This window comes from Crocodylus siamensis, chromosome 4, assembly GCF_052110815.1.
Source record: "Crocodylus siamensis isolate JL-2025a chromosome 4, ASM5211081v1, whole genome shotgun sequence".
NCBI lineage: Eukaryota > Metazoa > Chordata > Crocodylia > Crocodylidae > Crocodylus > Crocodylus siamensis.
In genome coordinates, this window is record NC_143398.1 from 64,718,784 (window position 1) to 64,737,408 (window position 18,625).

Genomic DNA, 18,625 nt, shown 5'->3' on the forward strand with positions numbered 1-18,625 from the left:
TTTGGATAGAATACTTTCTGATATTAGTGCAAGAGGCAAGGGTTTTTGTGGGGTGATGTCTTTTATTGGATCAGTTGCATGGCTGAAATAAAGTTAGAAAGCTTTCAAATGCAATGCAAAGCATTCTTCATTGGGTCTGAAGAGGGAAGCAAGCAAACACAGCCAAGAGCAGAACTGTAAAGGTGGAGAGGAGAGGGAAATTCCCAGGGGTAGCAGACAAACAATTAACAGAAAAAAAGCAAATTACTTGGATATCAAGGCCCATCAAAAGGGAGAGGTTGTCATTAATACCTGTTGTATGCAGGAAGAAAAAAAACGAAAAACAGGTAGATTATAGCGTGCCAAAAAATCAATATTGGAGTATCTACCAACGTTCAGGGAGGTTAGAGGGAGGTTGGACTGAAATAAAAATGGTCACCCGATGTAAGATAGGTTGGGATGGGGGAAGTAGTGCAGCAGGCCTTGGGTAGGTTGGGGGGCAGGCAGACTCTGGGGGAGATCAGGGAGGTCAGGGGAGGTAAGCAGGTTCTGATTGCAGGAAGAAGTGGGGTCTACAGGGGGTTAGTGGGGTTAGGGAGGGTTTGGCAGGATTGAGGAACTAGCATTGACCTTGTGGGGGGGGGGCCTTTGGAGGTTGAGGGGGCTCTTCCCCCCACTTCCCAGGGACCAGGAGCTTTTTTTTAGCCCCTTGACTCCCCACCCCAAGATGAACAACACGCCCCCCCCCTCAGTGAACCAGCCCCTCATCCCAAACACCCCTCCCCCATCCTGACTTACTTCAATTAGTTCCTGGCACCAGTGAATGCTGGTAAAACTGGCACTGGGTGTGGCTTGCGGGTTGCGGGGTTGGTGGGTCCAGGGGGGAGCTGGTTGGTCCCTGGGGGGTGTTGTTCATATGGGGAAGAGGCCACAGGAGGTTAAAATAGCCCAGAGGCAGGGGATAAGGCAAACGCAGCTCTGGGGCTGAGGCCAGCAAACTGGGCTTTCCCAGTTCTGGGGTTGTGCTGTACAATTCACATTTAACTAGGGATTTAAATGTAAGGTTCTCACCTGGGGAGCCAAGTTAGGTTGGGTGGCCATTTTTAACATGATCTAACCACCCTAAATGCCTGTATGTACCCTTTGGACATGTCCAGATGAGCACACATGTGCCTCTTGCAGCATCCCAAAACAGTTTGAGACATTGCGAGAAGCACTCTGGGAACAGAAAAACATTTCCCCATGTTGAATTTTTGCAATGCGGGGTCAAAATTTGATACCTGGAGATCTAGGTATCAAAAAATACCCTGGGTATAAACAGCAGGGCAGGCAACTGGAGGCTGAGGTCCTCCACAGAGATGCTCTGGTAGCCAGCCAAAGTGGCTGGCCCTTGCCCCAGTACTGAAGCATGCTACCTGCCTGTGCAGAACAAGCAGTGGTGCAAGCTGTACAGACCTGGACCCCGGCTCTGTGCCAGGTAAGTAGTGGATGGGGGTTGCTGGAGGAGTGGGGAACCATCGTGGGGGCAGCTTGGGAGGGGGTCTTATGTCACAGCTGTAATTATATAATTATTGCCTTTTATCTTGGCAGAAAGGCCAAAGACCAAAGAGAATGAAGAGCGATTTATCTTGTGCCATTTAAAGAGTTTTTCCAAAGCAAACTTGTAGTATATCAGGTATTGATAGCTGGTACTAGCCAAGGTTGGTTGACTTCTCGCTTGACTTTTGTGGCAAGGAGGACTTAACCTGTCACAAGGCCTCTTAGCTTCTAATCATTTTGTAGCCATTGCCTAGAAATCCTCTATCTGCCTTGAGTAAACTAAAAAATGACATTTTCTATGGAATAAATTGGAAAAATGTTCAATACAGTTAATGCCAAAATCTCTTGTGTTTATTTTAATATTATATAGTTTACTACTGCAAATGTTTATAATGACAACAGAATCAGGTAGTAAAAATTGGCAGGTAAAAATTATAGGTTTTGGAAATGTTGGCTCACAGGCAGGGAATGAGAGCATTTCAGGACTACAGAATGAACACATTTGTTGGGTGCTTCTACTCATGGACATAGTTGAGAGTGTTGGTATTTAAAGAGATACTCCAGCATAACTGCCTTTGCACAAACTCGTGCCTAGTGCTAAGTGCGAATTAGCTCACTGTTTTTTATTACCTCAGGATAAGAATGACAATGTTAATTACAGTGAAGTAGTTGATATGATACTCTGGCTTGCCCATGATAACATGTTGATTCTCTTGGTTTCCCGAACAGACTGATTTAAATCAAAATAATATAAATCACTGATTTTTCATCAATAAGCAAGCAAGAAAACTTGATTGAAACAACTTTTATCTTGTTTTGCATTTGCACTTTGTAGTTATTTAAAAAAAAAAGTACTGATCCCAGTGAAATGGGATTCCTTTCCTCTATTATTTGAGTGATGGGGTAATATTGAAGCTGTTAGCACACTCCTTTCTGGACCTGTCTACACTAGGGACTGTAATAGCTCCAGAGCAAGAAGCAGAATTGGTTACAGTGGGCACATCTATTCATGTGCTTTAATGTGCAAGTAGCCTATTCTACTGTGCGTTAAAGCGGTGCCTAAAAAAAATGCTAATACACTAATGTGCAGTAAAATAGGCTATTGCACATTAAGCATCACCTAAAAAGCATGTGTTTGTGCTACTGCGCATAAGCACAGCTTAATGTGCATTTATTTAGTATCTCATATTGGAGGTACTAAATTGAATGTGCATTAGAAAAAGTGTATTAATGCATGTGCAGATGCCCCCAGTATGACCACAGGGGCTAGTGCTCCAAACCAGGGAATGCAGTGGACAGTCCCTAGCACAGAACCAAGAATACTGCTGAAAAAGAGCACCTTAAAGAGGTTGACAGTGTGGGCCAGAAATTGCTGGAGCAGAAGGCTAGAGGATGCCAGAACACAGTATCAGACACTGCAGAGTATGACAGAGTGAGTGAGGCTGCTGGAGCAAGACAGCAGGGGGCTGGAGAACCAAGAGAGCAGACCAGAGAGGCAATGACCAGTTACAGCATAGCCAAGATGTCTTTGTTAAGTAACACATTGAGACTCTTCTAGTGAGTGTGAGTTGGGCAACAGGGTGGCTGACCTAACAGTAGCTTAACATTGGGGGAAGGGGGGTGACTGAGACTGCAGGTATCATCCTTGTAGGTTAGGCTCAAAAATAGTTGCTGCTGTTACCAGAAGCTATCTGTACTGCTGCCACCACCAGCACAGCAGCCACTGATCCTCACAGGCCCAAAGTTCTGCCTGTGTAATCAGTGCTTTCTGTTTAGAAGCTCTGTTTCCTACAGTCCCTTCATCCCAGCACACTTATGGATGGTGAAATTATAAAGCAGAAAACAGCATTTTAAAATTGTTTCTCAATTGTGCTGGGAACGTAAGTACTGAAATATGTGCATCAAAAAACATTAACAGACTCACTGAATAAGTATTATCTGTATCTAATAAACAGAACAAATCACTTCTGGTCATCATGTCCATATTTTAGAACTACTAAATGATATCCTGTCATGCCTATATTTTTATTTATAGGGTGTATCTATGGTGTACAATCCAGTGATGTATAGAGACATCTAAGCTAGTTCAAAACAAGCTTGCATGGGTTCCAGAAATAATATAGCTGTATTAGCATTGGTGCTCCACTTGACCTAATTTACTCTTGTGTTTTAGGTAAGTTAGTCTGAGTAGGGCACTGTGCAGATAAGTAATGCTGTTTAGCACTGCACTGTAGATTGAATGTATATAGAATCATAGCTTGGAAAGGACAAAAAGCTTTTCCCATTGGTTTCTCGACTTTGAAGGAAGTAGTCATTGAACTGAAATGGAGAATACTCTCTTTGTACCTGCAAATAGGCTATCACTGTCAGAAGCAGGTTCAACACTTGAACAAACTCTAGCTTTAGGTGTTTAGCCAGTTTCTCCCATCAGTTCAGTGTCCTGACTGTCTTTAACATTTCAGAAGCCTGTTCTGCTTGAAGTTTATAATTTTCAGAATGTATTTTAAATTATTTGGCATAATTTCAAATGTAACTTTAAATTTGTTGTTAAAAATGCATTGAATCAAAAGCAATGTAAATAGAAGTCTGGTTTATTGCTTTGTGGTGCAGTATGAAGGGTTTTGTGGGGACAGGGCCTTGTTGATTTTATATACTGAAAAAGAAGTTACTCACGAGTAACTGGAGCTCTTTAAGGTAAATAATCAATATACACATTCCTACTTGTGGTTGTATTCACCCAGATCTTCTGAGCACAGACTTTTTGTCTTACCAGTACCCATGTGGATTCCAAGCCTGCCCCCTGGAGCCTCCTTGTGCTGAGGCAATAAAAGGAGATGTCCTCTTGCTTATCCTCTATTTGCTCTCAGAGTCCCATATTACATTCAACTCAGAGGAAGAAAGGAAGGAAGGCAGAATGAAAATGTGGGGTGATCACACATCTCAAAGAACTCCAGGTACAGGTAAGTACATTCTTTTTCTCCTTAATGTACTTGTCCATATATATACCATCTCACTTGCAGGTAACTCCAAAGCACTGACCCACACATCTGGAGCTGGGTGTCAAAGTCCCCCTAAGAGAACAGTCATTAGGGCTAGGGACAGAAGTTACACATAAACCAGTTTAAGTGATCAGAAATTGGTTTAAACCTGGAACAGAAGTTCAGTGCACATAAACCAGTTTCAAAATGGCTGAAACTAGTTAAAGATAAACCTGGATGAAGGTAGTATCAGACTTAACTGATTTGGATCAAACTGGTTTATGGAACCTCCATCCCAAACCCCTTCCTAGTTCAAATTAAATCATAGCCCCCCAGCACCCCAGGATGCTTTGCAGACCTGGGCTGGGCTGCCTGCTCCAGCAGAACAGGGTTGGCCCTGCCCCTCTGTTTTCTAGCCAGGGCAGTGAGGGCTTGTTGACAAAGGGGTGGGGGTGGAAAACCTGGCTGGGGATGCAACCCAGTCTGCCTGGAAGGGGTGAAGCAGTCCCAGCCAGACTGTGCCCCCCACTGGGGTGAAGGAGGTGGGGGCCATTAGGCTCAGGTGGAGGGGAGGGATGGGGGTTTAAACCCCCTCCATGGCCCCTGGGTCTCCAGCCCATGTCTGCATGGGTGGGGGGGCTGCCACATTCTGCCCCCCACACTGCTCCCTCCTCAAGGGTGGGGAGAGGGCAGCTCCAGCCAAGGTCTTCTACCTCTCTACCCACTGAAGTCTTGGGGGGTGGGGGTGCAGCCAGATGCTGGCCCTGGGCTGTGCCCCTGAGGTGAAGGAGGGGAGGGAGGAGGCTTAATTCTCCCTCCCTCCCCTCTCTCACCAGCAGGGGTGCAGCAGCCCTTTTCAGGCTCCCCCCTCTGGCTTGCCACTCAAGTGGCTGGTGCTGTGGCCAGATGCTGGCCCCAAGCCAGCCCCTTGAGGCAAAGAGGGGAAGAGGGGGTTTAATCCCCCCTCCCTCCTCCTCCCTCCTGTCTCCCACTGGAATGGGACTCTAGCCTATGCCAGTGGGAGAGGGGAAGGAGGAGGAATTAAACCCCCCTCCCTCCCCCTCTTTGCCTCAGGGGGCTGGCTCAGGGCCAGCATCTGGCAATGCCCCCCACTGCTCAAGTAGTGAAGGTGGGGGAGAAGCTTGACAGGGGCTGCGGCACTTGTGCCAGTAGTAAAGGGGAGAGAGGGGGAATTAAGCCCTTCTCCCTTCCCCCTTTCACCTCAGTGTGCCAGTCAGGGGCCAGGGTCTGTCTATGCCCCCCCTTGCTTGAGTGGTGAGCAGAGGAACAGCCTGGCAAGGTCTGCTTCCCCCTTCTCCCTCCAGGTATACCCAGCTAGGTACTGTGGAAGTTGGTGGGGGGAGGGTTAAACCCCTCTCTAATCATACTCAGAAGCCTGCTGGGGCCTGGCCACACCCCCCTCCCCTTAGCTCAGCTTTCCTTCAGCCACTGCCAAAGGGAAGGGGGGGCTTGCTGTAGTGCCCCCCAGCTTCTAGACTGAGCCGCTGCAAGCCTGTGACTGCATTTCCAGAATAAAAATTATATCTATTCACTTGCTTCTCAGTTCAATCTACTCAGGTTTGACTAACCTGCAAAAATCAAATCAATTCAGGCCTGGGCTTTTTGAATATCTGTACTTAGCAGAAGACCACCCTGCTGAATGTAGCATCTCCAAAATGGTGTGATGTTTTGTAAAGCTATGAGCTGAGCCCCAGGTAGCCACTCTGAAATGTTTCTATAACTGCAGTAATGCCAGATGAAACCATTGTGAAACTCAGGATTTCTAAGTCAAAATAACTCTGACTTGCAATCTCCTGATTGAACCCTCAGATCTCTGGATTTTCCCAGCTGGTAAGTTTGGGGAGGGGAAGGGGTGAGGGGAAAGGACAGGGGTGGGGTATGGAGATTGAGGGCCCCAGCAGTCAGGGAGGGAGTGGGGCAGGAGCCAGAGTGACTGGGGTCCTGAGGCCAGGGCGGGTCATCTAGAGGTGCAGGGGAGGGCTGCAGCTCCCCACAGCAGTGTGTACCCCTGGGAAGGCATGGGGGCATGTGCCCCCCGCAGGGCAGAGGTGGGATTCCTGCTGTGGGCTGGGGCTCTGTGTCCTGCTGCCTTTTCTCTGGGAGCTCTGCCACGTGATGCCAGTGTGCTTCCTGCCACTGGGCAGGCAGGAGATAAGCCACACGGCCAGCCTGCCCCATGCTCCTGCCCACCCGCCAGGCAGCAATGGCTTCGTGCAACTGAGCTCCCAGGGCAAAGGCAGCAGAGCACAGAGCCCCAGACCACAGTGGGCAGCTCGCTTCTGCCCCGTACAGGGCTCATGCCCCCCATGGCTCCCCTCGGGCTGCGTATTGCTGCCCTCCCCCTCAATCTCCATGCCTCTGGACAACCTGCCCCAGCCCTGGGGCCCCATTCACCTCAGCCCCTGCTCCTGCCCCACTCCCTACCTCACTGGGGAGGGCCTTGATCTCTTCCCCCCCAGTCCCTTCCCCTCCACTTACCAGCTGGGTGCTGTCTCTGTGTGTCTGCTCCTCACTCCCAAGCCACAGCCCCCCCTCCCCCCAGCCCTGCTGCTACCTCTCACTCCTGACCCACAGTACCTCGCTTCCTGCCAGGGTGTGCAGGGCACCTCCCTCCCTGGACTCCAAATCCCCCACACCCACAGCCCCCCACACCTTCATAAATAACACACCCACACACAGACACTTGTCTCATGATTTTTGGCACAGTGGAGTGACAATACTGTAACTGACACCTGCAAATTGAGGCTATGGAGGTAGCATGGGCATGAATCATTGAGGGTGGCTCTACTTCAACAGTTGTTTCATAGTTTCTTTCATAGTTTCTAGGATCGGAAGGGAACTGAGCAGATCATCTAGTCCGACCCCCTGCCATGGCAGGAAAGAATACTGGGATCAAACGACCCCAGCAAGATGTTCATCTAACCTCCTCTTAAACACCCCCAGGGTAGGAGCCTGCACCACTTCTCTTGGAAGCTGGTTCCAGACCCTAGCCGCCCTGACTGTGAAGTAGCGCCTCCTAATATCTAAGCTAAACCTACCCTCTGCCAGCTTGTGACCGTTATTCCTGGTCACTCCTGGCGGTGCTCGGGAGAACAGTGACTCCCCCAATGTCTGCTGATCCCCCCTGACTAATTTATAACAGGCCACAAGATCCCCCCTCAGCCTTCTCTTTTGGAGGCTGAACAGGTTCAGGTCCCGTAGCCTGTCCTCATAGGTCCTGCCCTGCTGTCCCCTGATCATGCGAGTGGCCCTCCTCTAGACCCTCTCTATGCTGTCGATATCCCTCTTGAAGTGTGGTGCCCAGAACTGGACACAGTACTCCGACTGCGGCCTGACCAGTGCCGCATAGAGGGGGAGGATCACCTCTTTGGACCTGCTCGGGATGCATGACAAGGTGCGGCTGGCCTTCCTGACTGCCTCCCCACACTGCTGGCCCGTGTTCATCTTGGAGTCAATGATGACCCCAAGATCTTTTTCCGCCTCCGTGCTGACAAGAGAGGAGTAGCTTATTTTATTATTGTGTAGCTTATTTTGATACAGCCTAATATCTAACTGGATAATCTCTGGGCTGATATCACTATGGCTTTTAGATCTCTTGGCTACAGCTGCAAAAAGCCATGGAAATTTATAAAAGGGTTTATTCCTTTGTAAATTGTAGGTTGATACTGTCTTAACTATGAGCAAATGTAGTGAAAACTCTACTTGGGAAGTAAGTTTTCAGAAAGAGGACCAGTAAGAAAACCACTTAAGGGAAGAATTTTGGGTGGATCCTGAGGACTGCCTTGTCAGGATAGAAAGTAGCATATGTGAGATCTCTCACCAACTCATTTCCACCAAAGACAGCACATCCATAGAGGTGGAACAACAAATGTCTTGCCATAGGCTCCAAACGTGGACACCTGAGAGTTGTAAGGACTAGCTTCAGGGTCCATTGTAGAACAGGGTCTCTAATAGTAGGAATGCCTCTAATAGTCTGTAAGCCTCGAAATTTTAGGGCTACCAGATGTGAGACGACAAGATGGTTGTTGATTGGGGGATGGTAGAGTAGCTGCTAGATCTACCCAGCTAAAGCTCAAGAATGTTTGTATGTCTCTGGGCTAGACTGTTCAGAATTGAGAAATGAAGAAAACAGAGACAATTGCAAAGAGGTCAATATTTGGATGACCCCAGTCTGCAAAGATATACTGGAGGACACGCTTTGATTTTTCATGGTGTAGGGCAGGGGTGGCCAACCTGTGTCATGGGTAGGCTCTGTGTGTAGCATACTCTAGGGCAGTGACTCTCAACCATCTTGTACCAGGACCTGTAAACAACAATGGCCAGTCACAACCCAGTGCCCCTCACTCCCAATCCACTGCCCCTCTTCCCCAGGCCCTAGCCCCGAAGTATATGAAGCAGGGGTGGATATGTGTGAGGCATGGGGGGGGCCCAAGCAGCTCCTTGCAGGCTGGAACTCTGCCAGCCTGCAAGGGAAATGCCACGGTTTTCTACGTTTTTCTCCTTTAAAGGAAAATCCATTTTTAAAGATTGCTTGCAACCCTTTCATATATTCTTGTGACCCACTTTCGAGTCATCATGAGTCATGACGACCCACAGAGAGAGAGAGGCTGCTCTAGGAGAAGGTACAGAGCTAATTTGTGGCATGCCTGCCAAAAAGGTCAACTCCCACTGGTGTAGGGAGACTTCTGGAGGTGTCCCTGTGTGATGTCTGCTGCAACAACAAAGCTGAACAAAGAGCAGGGCAGAGAGAAAGAGTGAGAGAGCTGCTAAAGTGCTGACTTTGCTAGGGTGGAATATACATAGAATTAGACAAAAGAGAGGAGCTGTTATGCTAATGTAGGAGGAAAGGTGATAATAGCAAGAAGATTGGGATGCAAACTAGTTGGTGCCTTTAAGTCTAGGCAACCCCACCAAAGATCACAAGGAAGGTAGGAGAAGACTTAGCATTTTGGGAAAGACAAGATAGGCATGTAGGTCTCTGAAAGGCAGGAATCACAGAAAAAGATAATGGGACATTTGAGGGATAAAACAGCAACAGAGAGGGGCTCTTTGCTTGGGTGTAGATAGACATGACTTGACCCATAGCAAGAATGTCACTGATTGGAAACCATTTAACAGTTGTCTCTGGAGAAAACGTCCAAAGGTATACAGCTAAAGTGAAACCCTTACCTTTTAGGAATTACACTGCTGCCAAAAGTACCCAAACCATCATGCCTTCCAGGGGTCAATGCCTGGAGTTTCTCCAAATTCCTCTCGAGGGCAAGGAACACCCTGGATTAGGGCAGGAGATTGGAATAGAGGAGTTGCTTGGTACTGGGGAGCTGTGTTGGTATTCCCAAGAGCTGTCCCCTCCTTCCCAGTTTGTCCAACCACTCAAGTATCTTGCATTGTCAGGAACTGCACAGAGACATGTGTGCAGAATAGAATCTGCATGGCAGGCCTGGCTGCAAGAGTGCAGTACAGTAACGAGGAACAGTTAACAGTTAATGAGCTAATTCACTTCACATTAAGTATGGCATTGACTGTCATTCTGTTCTGTTATAAGTGTCCATTGTGCAATAGCTCCATTTCCCCCCACAAGGACTCAGTAATTGGCAGGTCAGAGGAAGATGTAAGAACCCCACATCTGCCAGTTGTAGGATTTTATTTGATGCCCAACACGCATGCAATTTACCTAACTGAGATTTGTTTATGCCTTGAAGCATGTGATATACTTAATGATAAACATTCATGAAGAGGCATTAAAACAACTCTGGATATTCATGATTTCCACAGAACAATCTTGGCTCTTCTTAATTTTGTTAATTCCTGATCTAATGGCAATACATTGATTTGTTTATGTATATTTTTTTCTCATGACCACAGATACTTGTGTCCTTTCTGGTAAACACTCCTATAGTCAAATCCTATTTCACTTTGTGTGTCAAAACAGAAGTGTAACTTCAGTTTCAGGGCACTTACACACAGTTTAGGATTCTATTTCCCCCTGTGGTGAAAGAGAATTGCTCTGTTTGTGTACATGCCAGGAGGAAGACAACCCTTCCCCATTTAGCCTCGTAAGACACCTACCCACAGAGCAGGCAATGCGAGTTTTAGGTTCTTCTCTTCACCTCATCATCTCCCGTTCAGCAAAATGCTCTAACTGCCAGGCCCCAGGCTAGCCATTGTCCAGGTCCCTCTCCAGCCGTTCCCTTAAAGCTGATCCACTGCACCTGGCATTTCATGTTCATTAAAGAAACAGCACTGGTGCCCAGGGCAGAATCCAAGGTCTTTTCCTTTTAGAACAGTATCCGTGTCATTGAACCTGGCCCAGGTTGATACCCTCTAGCTTGTACTCTTCCTTCTGGCCCCACTTCTCTCTCCTTCTCTCAACTTCCCAGGGAGCAACTTCAAACAGAGGGCTGGAAAGGGGCCTTGGTGTTGCCCAGCTTAAGATCTGGTGGTTAGTGTGCAGCTTCAAACTCCCTCTGGGTGAAACAGGGTCTAGAACCTAGATCTGCTTACTTTAGATTGGGCTATGGGATGGTAAGTCGTGTGGCACATGAAGTTGTGTGGCTCTCGGGGCCGCTGCAGCAGGGAGCAAAGCCCAGTCCACAGCAACAGCCACCTCCACCCCACACACAGACTGGGGGGGCATGTGTTCCCTGGGCCTCTGCCAGGGTGTGCGCAGTGGTGGGAGCAACACTGGGACGAGCTGCCTAGGCTCTCATTTTCCCACAACCCAGGCCACCTGGGGCCCCATTCACTTCAGCCCCTGCTCCTGCCCCACTCCCTCCCTCATTACTGGGGCCTCAATCTGCCCCTGCCCCCCCCGCCCCAGCCCTTCCCCTCCTCTTGCCACTTCCCCCACAGACTTATTTGCTGGGCAGGTTGGGGAGGGAAGGAGGCACGTGCACATGCTCAGCCATCCCAAATAATTTTTTCTCCCTCTGCCTATGCTGTCAGGTGTATGTGCAGTGAACTCTCTGCTGCTGCCCCCACTTCCCTTTTGCCATTTTCGATCTGCTACCACAGTTATATAGCTAGATACATGTCATTTGGACATGTAAAATGAAATCGTATCTGGTGCTTAATCTTTTCAGTTTCTCTTTTATAGGAAAGATCTTTCCATCCAGATAGTCTTTGTCATCATTCTTCTCTGAACACTCTCTAGTTTTGCAATAGCCATTTTGAGGACTAGCATAGTGTATTCCGGATGAGGCCATACTCTTCACTTATCATATTCTTCCTATGTAAGTTAACATCTTTTTAGGCCTTTGTGTGCTTTTTGTTTTTACACTGTTGTTGAGTACAAGAGTACAAATAAGTACAAGTCTTTATTGCACATTTCTGCAGCTATGTGTCCATCACCTGGGTTAATTTTTTTGGGGGGTTGGGTTTTTTTTGGTCAATACAATTATCATAGTTACTTGAACCCAAGACAAATCCTTCTCCCCTCACTTTGGCATGGGGTGGAAGCCCCTTATCTTGGATTTGAGTACAAGGTGTGTGGCGGTGGGGGGGGGCAGGCAGCTACTGTGGCTCTGACTCTGGTCTTGAGCCCAGGTCATGGCCAGAGTTACAGCTGCAGCAGCTGCCTTCCCCCTGCCCACAACATGTTCCCCACAGTCTCTGCCTGTCCACCTGCCCCTACAGCCTCTGCCCCCTCCCACCTTCCCCACTGCATACTGTCAGGCATGGCTCTGGATCTGTTCCCTCCTGGGACACAGACAACATGGAAGCTCCAGCCCCTGCCTAGCTACACAGCAGTGTCCTGGGGCTAGAACTGCCATTCCTACTGCCACTGCCATTGCTTCATGGCCAGATATGGGCCACAGCTTCCATGTACTCTGTGCCCTGGGAGGAAATGGAGTTGCTTGACAGCAGATGCAGGGGGAAGTGGACAGAGGCTGCTGGGGACCGGCAGGGGGCAGAGATTGCAGGGTGGCAGGTGGGGGAGTAGAGGATGTAGGAGGCAGGCAGCGAAGGCACAGACACTGTGGGAGGAGCAAGTTGCAGAGAGAACAAGTGGAGGGGTAGGGGTCAAGAGGCTGGGGACAAACTTAAGATGACCGTCTGATAATTAGATTTTATACATGGAAAAATATAACATTTATAAAGTTTATATATAGAGAATATCTAATTATTGGGGGTAGTCCTAAATTCGAAGTCATCTTGGTTTTGGGTAGATAAGGTAATTTTAAAATCCATTGGGGAATATCAATTTAAACTTTCTTTTCTACTGTGCATAATTTCATATTTATCAACACTGAGCTAGTACTAAGTGGAAAAGGGATTCTACAATAAAAGCAAACAAGCTCTAGCATGATAGAAGATTAAAGGAAAGTAAAGGGGGACAAAAGAAAGACTTAAGCTGCTATCTACTCTAAAATCTACAGGAAGAATGGGAAACAACAGACTTATTATTTTTTTATTCTACTTAGGACATCCAAAGGAAATACTAATTTTGTTTAGCCAGAGTTACTCCATTATAAAATATATATTCTGTATACTGAAGGTTCAGGGACCTGAGTATTCAAACTATTTGGAGGAAATACTTGTGACAATTTAGGCATCACGGGGCGCATCCCCATAAGTGCGCACATGTGTTTCCATGGGGACAAATAGCAGTGGCACATTGTTGGGCTGCAGCAGCAGTGATCTGGTTGCACAGAGCCTGGCCAACAGCCAGAGTGTGGCCCTGGCTAGCCAGGCTACTACTTCGAGCAGTGCACACTGCAGCCACGTGTGCCAGCCTGCTTTCTTTTACCTTTTTTTTAGATACTGGGATTTCCTGGTATTTAATTTTGGGTCCACACTGCAAATATGCAGTGTGGAGAACCTTTTAACATGCACTGTGTGCATTTTGTGGCACCTCCAAAGCACACATTCCTGCTCGTCCGGACACGTCCACAGTGGGTAAATTTGATGCAGGTCTCTCTCAAAAAAAGAATTAAATATTTGAGTGCTGAATGAGTTTCTGTTGAATATAGTAACCCGCAAAAAACCTTCAGTTCTTAAGTCAAATGTTTCAAATTAAAAGCTCAGTTCTGTAAAGATGGGATCATACAAGCCTCTTTGATAGGAGATGAAGCGTTCTATGACTTACACACCAGGAAAGTTTGTAACTATACTTAAACCATCAAAGTTATAGCTAAAATTTATAATTAAAATCTGTTAGGAAAGTAATAGAAAAGCACATCAGAATCTCTCATGAGACCCAGTAAACCCATAGCCAGTGCCTGAAAAGTGAATAGTAGGCACATTGCTTTAGAAGTAGAAAGGCAGCATTTCATTTGCACACTCAGCAATGATAAAGGGGGGAAATGGACATAAGAAGGATTGCAACTGCAGGTGAAACAATACCTAGCATATGGTAAAGAATAGGCTGACTGAAGGAGAAAATCACTTTGGGCCATAACTTACCCTTTGGCATAAAGCTGCATAGAGGGGAAAAATATAATCCATAAATCATGTGGCTTTGGAAGTACAGCAGTCCAGCTGCATTTTCTCCTTACTTCCTGCCTGTTGTGGAACCAGCATAAATACAGACCAGGTGTCTGTTACAGTGTTGTAACTACAGAACTGCTGTTAACTTTTGTGGGACCAGAATTTCATATATAGAGTTTCTGTCCCACTGTGCATCTTCTAGGTTCTGAATCCCTCAAAATGGCAGTGAGAAGGTTTGTTTACTGGCACATAGTCATTGGATCCCAATATACAAATTGTGTTCTGTAACTCCTTCAATAGAAAAGCATTAATTTAATTTCCGTTTTGAACATCACTGATTAATTCCTGTTTTTATGTAAACAAAAGTTGGTCAGAGTCCATCTTTCGTATTCTCCCTCCTTGCTTGCCTTGTGTCCACTAGGTTTCATTTTTCTCTTAAGAGGGAATTAAATATTTTAATTATTTAATCTCTAGTGGCCTAGAGCCCCAAATGCAGTTTTAGTAGGCACGTCTGATTATTTAAGAGGCTTGTTTGTCCTGCACAAGTAGATGGATCTCAGACTAGCAGGAGATGGAGGGAGAAAGTACTAACAAATACAGGCTGAGAAAACTGAAGCAGCAGGAAAGGGAGAGAAAGGTTACTTGATACATCTGGAGGTGTTGGGGGAACCTGGGCAGCTTGAAGTAGCGACCTGCATAGTATTAAATGTGCTACAAATTACAGCATTTTTAGTATTCACATTATTACAGTTTTACTAGACGTGAATTATTTTAATTAAAGTTGAATATACAGTCAGGTTGCAGAATCCCCACAAGTCAGTGCTGCCTTCTTACAGAAAGTGGGAGTCTTACTTAGGTGTAGTAGACTGCTGTAGAGTACATTACACCTTGTCTATAATGGGCAGCATGATTAAGATGCAAACCCTAAGTTGGTTGAAGAGTAAGTAGCTTTGAGATTGCTTATTGTAATATTACCGCCTAGAGAGGGAGGATTTGCTAAGAAACCAGGACCCAGAATTGTATGAAGATTTTTTTCTTTCACAGAACAGAACCAGATGCAACAGTGAACAGACAAGAGCCTTCTGCTTTGCAGTCAGACCAAACTACTGAGCCAGTAGCCGAATGAAAACAGCCATTTCTTGGCACGTTTGATGGTATTTTACTGTTGTCCTTTGCACTGCATTTGAATTGCACAACTCGCGCAGCTCACATACCCTACAGTGAATACTGGTTGCTTTGACAGTAATTAAAAAGAAAAGTTAGGGAGGGTGGTTATGCTAAATCTAATAAAGCCAATAAAGAAAACTTCATAGACTAAGTGGATTCAGTGGAGGGGTTATTCAGACCCCCAGAGAGTCATCCATTATAAAAATTATAATACCAGAGCATTGCAGGATGCCAAAAGGGGAAGAAATAATGTGAAATGGTGACAAAGTTGGATGCACTGCATGAGCAAGTGCCAGATAATGGAAGTGCTAAAATGTCTACATTTGACAAATCTTTGGCCTTGTTTGGAGAGACTTTTCTTTGGGATTTTTTTTCCTTTGTTTGTTAGCTTTCAAATTCTACCAAGAAACTGAAAATAGGTTTAAAGGAAACCAAATCTCCACTTACAGTGTGTGACTGAAGACATCACCCTATACTGTGAGCAGGGGTGGATTAACGCATGGGCCCCTGCCAATCAGGGGCCTCCAGGGATGCCAGGGGCAGCACGGCCCAGGCAGGCATACTGGTCACGGGCATCTGGGGCAGGCAGCATGTGTCTTCTCCCTTCTAGCTAGGCCAGGGCCAGGGGCTAGGGGCAGGTACAGAGCTCCATGTGGGCAGCAGCATGTTCCCAGGGCCGTCTGCTGCCAGGAGACCCCATGGGTGGCCCTGCTCCCACTCTCACTCTCTGCCATCAGTGGGTGGCTGCCAGAATTAGTGCCGCTGGGACAGCCCCACCTCACCAGAGCCAGTAGAGGGGCAGGCGGGCAGCTGGAGGCAGCGCAGAGCCCATGCTGCAGTGCTGGGGAAGTGCGTATGTAACTATGTGATGCCTGCCAGGTACAGGGGTGGGTCAGGCTGGGGCTGCCTTCACCTTAGTGGCGCTTGCACCCCCTGGCTCACCCCAGATGTGCTGAAGAGGCCAGGCGGGCCCGGCTGCAGCCCCCTAGTGGGCTCAGAGGGAACCTGCCCTAGCCTGGTAGGGGGCCTCCAATTTTCTTTTTGCCCAGGGCCCCAGTAAATCTTAATCCACCACTGCTGGTGTAATGCTGGGGCTGGAAACTGTAGTCAGTACAAAGAAATTATGATTTGCTATAGAGTAAACCACTTTCTTAGGACACTGGTTATCAACCTTTTTAGACTCAAGACATGCCTCAATAGACTTGAGGTACCCCACAGAAAATGCCAGCAATTAGTTTTCACTCACTTTTTTAACTATGGAAAAAGAACAGAGAAATTCTTCTTGTCTGCAAAGAACAGAAAGACCAGAATAAATCAGAATGTTTTTTAATGCTATGGATTTGTGTTTGAAGTCTCTTGGTTTATCTTGTGGCTCATGTTTGTACACCTGACAGTGCTAACATTGCATGGCACCCTGTGGCCTCACTGTTCTAGAAGAAGGCAGTGCCCTGACTCTAGTCTCTGATTGTCTCCCACTCAAAAGCTCTTTTTTCCTTTAGGTTAGAAAGTCCTATTATGCCTGAGAAGCAGACCTATTGACCACAGTCTCCACTGCAAACCTTTTGGCAATCTTTTTTTAAGACTTGCTGAGCCCAGGATATGAATTACATGGAGATAAGGATCAAGGTCTTGAACTTGACTCGGTGTTCTGTGGGAAGAGATCAGCAGGTTTGAGTGACTCCTGGTTACTTGTGTTGCAGAGAATATGTGCTGAAGCTTTCTATGTTATGTTATTTCATAAGGGTGCACCAACTCATGCCCAAGGATACATGGCACTACTGTACTCTACATAGGAGATGGGATAAGAAATGACGAAGGCATATATAACTCTTTAAGGAAACCCCCTTTTTTTTTTTTCTTTTTGTACAATGCTAAGCACAGTGAGGCCCTGTTCTTAGTTCAGGCTGTTAGGTGTTACTATGATACAAACAATAGTGACTGTATTTTCAATACCTAAGGTATGCCTTACAAAGACCCAGTTATGTGACTTAAGTATAGAGTGGCAAGCCTACTTCTGAATATCCTTACTAACAATTGTTTAAATTACAGCGTTAATGAACTATGTGTATTTTATTGGGTTCCTTAACTCATGGAGTAAATTAATGATATGAAAAACATTGCACACAACTTTTAAAATAAAAATTTAAAGATATAGTATTTATTTCTATTACATCCTGTATTCTTCTTTCAAACTTTTTTTGATGAATTAGATAATTGTAAGCATATAAAACGTGTTGGCATTGGCTAAAGTCAGCTATAGAATCATAAACACTATACAAAGTTTTTCATATGTCTCTTTCACTGCAAAGGTGTAAGAGGGCAGCTCAGTGCTCAGCTGCTGGTGGTATGGCCAGTCTGCAGTAGCTGTTATTTTTTTTCCAGCCCCTGTTAAGTCAGTGCTGAGGGCTCTTGGCCTTGTCACCTTGTCTTAGTTACGCTACTGGCCACTGTCCTCAATTTTGGCTTGCAAACTATTTACCACTCCAGGAGAGATTCCCCCTTATATTAAATTGTAACAAATAGCATAGTGCAGTAGTTCTCAATGAGGATACTGTAAGGATACTGTAAGACTCTTTCAAGGATGCTGTGTTGCTGGCATCGCTGCCAGGTAAAACTGCCCCCTGCACCTGTTTTCCTGAGGGGCTAGATGGGGAGGCAACTACAGCAGGAGGGGATGTTCCTACCTGCATTAGGTTTTACTTCCCTCACCTACTCCACTCCACCCTCCTATTGGCTGGTAGTTTGTAAATAGGCAGTGTAGACAGCAGCCCTCAGAGGAACTCTGCATTTTCTGTTTACAAACTGTCAGCCCATGGAGTAGGGGAGTGAAGCAGAGCACAGCGTGGAAGGGAGGGAGCGAAACCAAACATAGGCAGGAGCTGCTTCCCTGTCTGACTCTGCATGCTCCTCCTGGAGATAGCCTGATGTGCATGCAGGGTAATTTTGTTTTTTTTTTTTTGCAAAAATATATTTCTCTCTATATAGGTGTGGTCAGGTGCCCATACAGCGCTGCCTCCCTTGTCATGGTCCTGACCCCTGCCACCACACAGCAGAACCAGTTTACCTTCATTCACACCTCCTTGGCATAAACACAGGAGGTGGTTGATGGTTTCTGCTCTGCTTTGGCAGATTTTCTTGGAGTTGGACTGGCTTTCCTGCCCACTCTCTGTGCCTCAGCGCCTGCAAGGGGAGTGTCCAATGGGCTGTTAGCCAGTTTAAGTCACTGTGTTCTTTCTGTAGATCCTTGTGGAAGGTTCACTTCCACACAGCCTGGCAGCTGTGCCTGAGAAACAGGTCCACAGTTGACAGTCTGTCTCTACTTCTGCAAGATGCTTCCTGCATCTTCCAGTGGTTGGTCATCACCACAGGGGCTTCTTTGACCAGATCATATTTGCTCCAGAACTCTTCCAGGACATTGTAGAACCATGGCTACTTCATGGTCCATGGCCTCCCGTTGAGCAATGTGTATGCACGCCATTGTTTCAGCAGGTCCCCTGAATGGGATCTGATGA

General features: G+C 46.7%; 1 long non-coding RNA gene across 2 annotated transcripts in view; it reads left to right on the forward strand.

The window, feature by feature from the left end:
- LOC149865794 (uncharacterized) overlaps positions 1-17,968 on the forward strand; it is an 81,432-nt gene extending 63,464 nt beyond the window's left edge. For both annotated transcript variants that reach the window (XR_016441778.1, XR_016441779.1), the window contains 2 exons: positions 4,292-4,478; positions 14,991-17,968. This is a non-coding gene — a long non-coding RNA (uncharacterized LOC149865794). The remainder of the gene's footprint in view (positions 1-4,291; positions 4,479-14,990) is intronic.
- Positions 17,969-18,625: the final 657 nt, after the last annotated feature.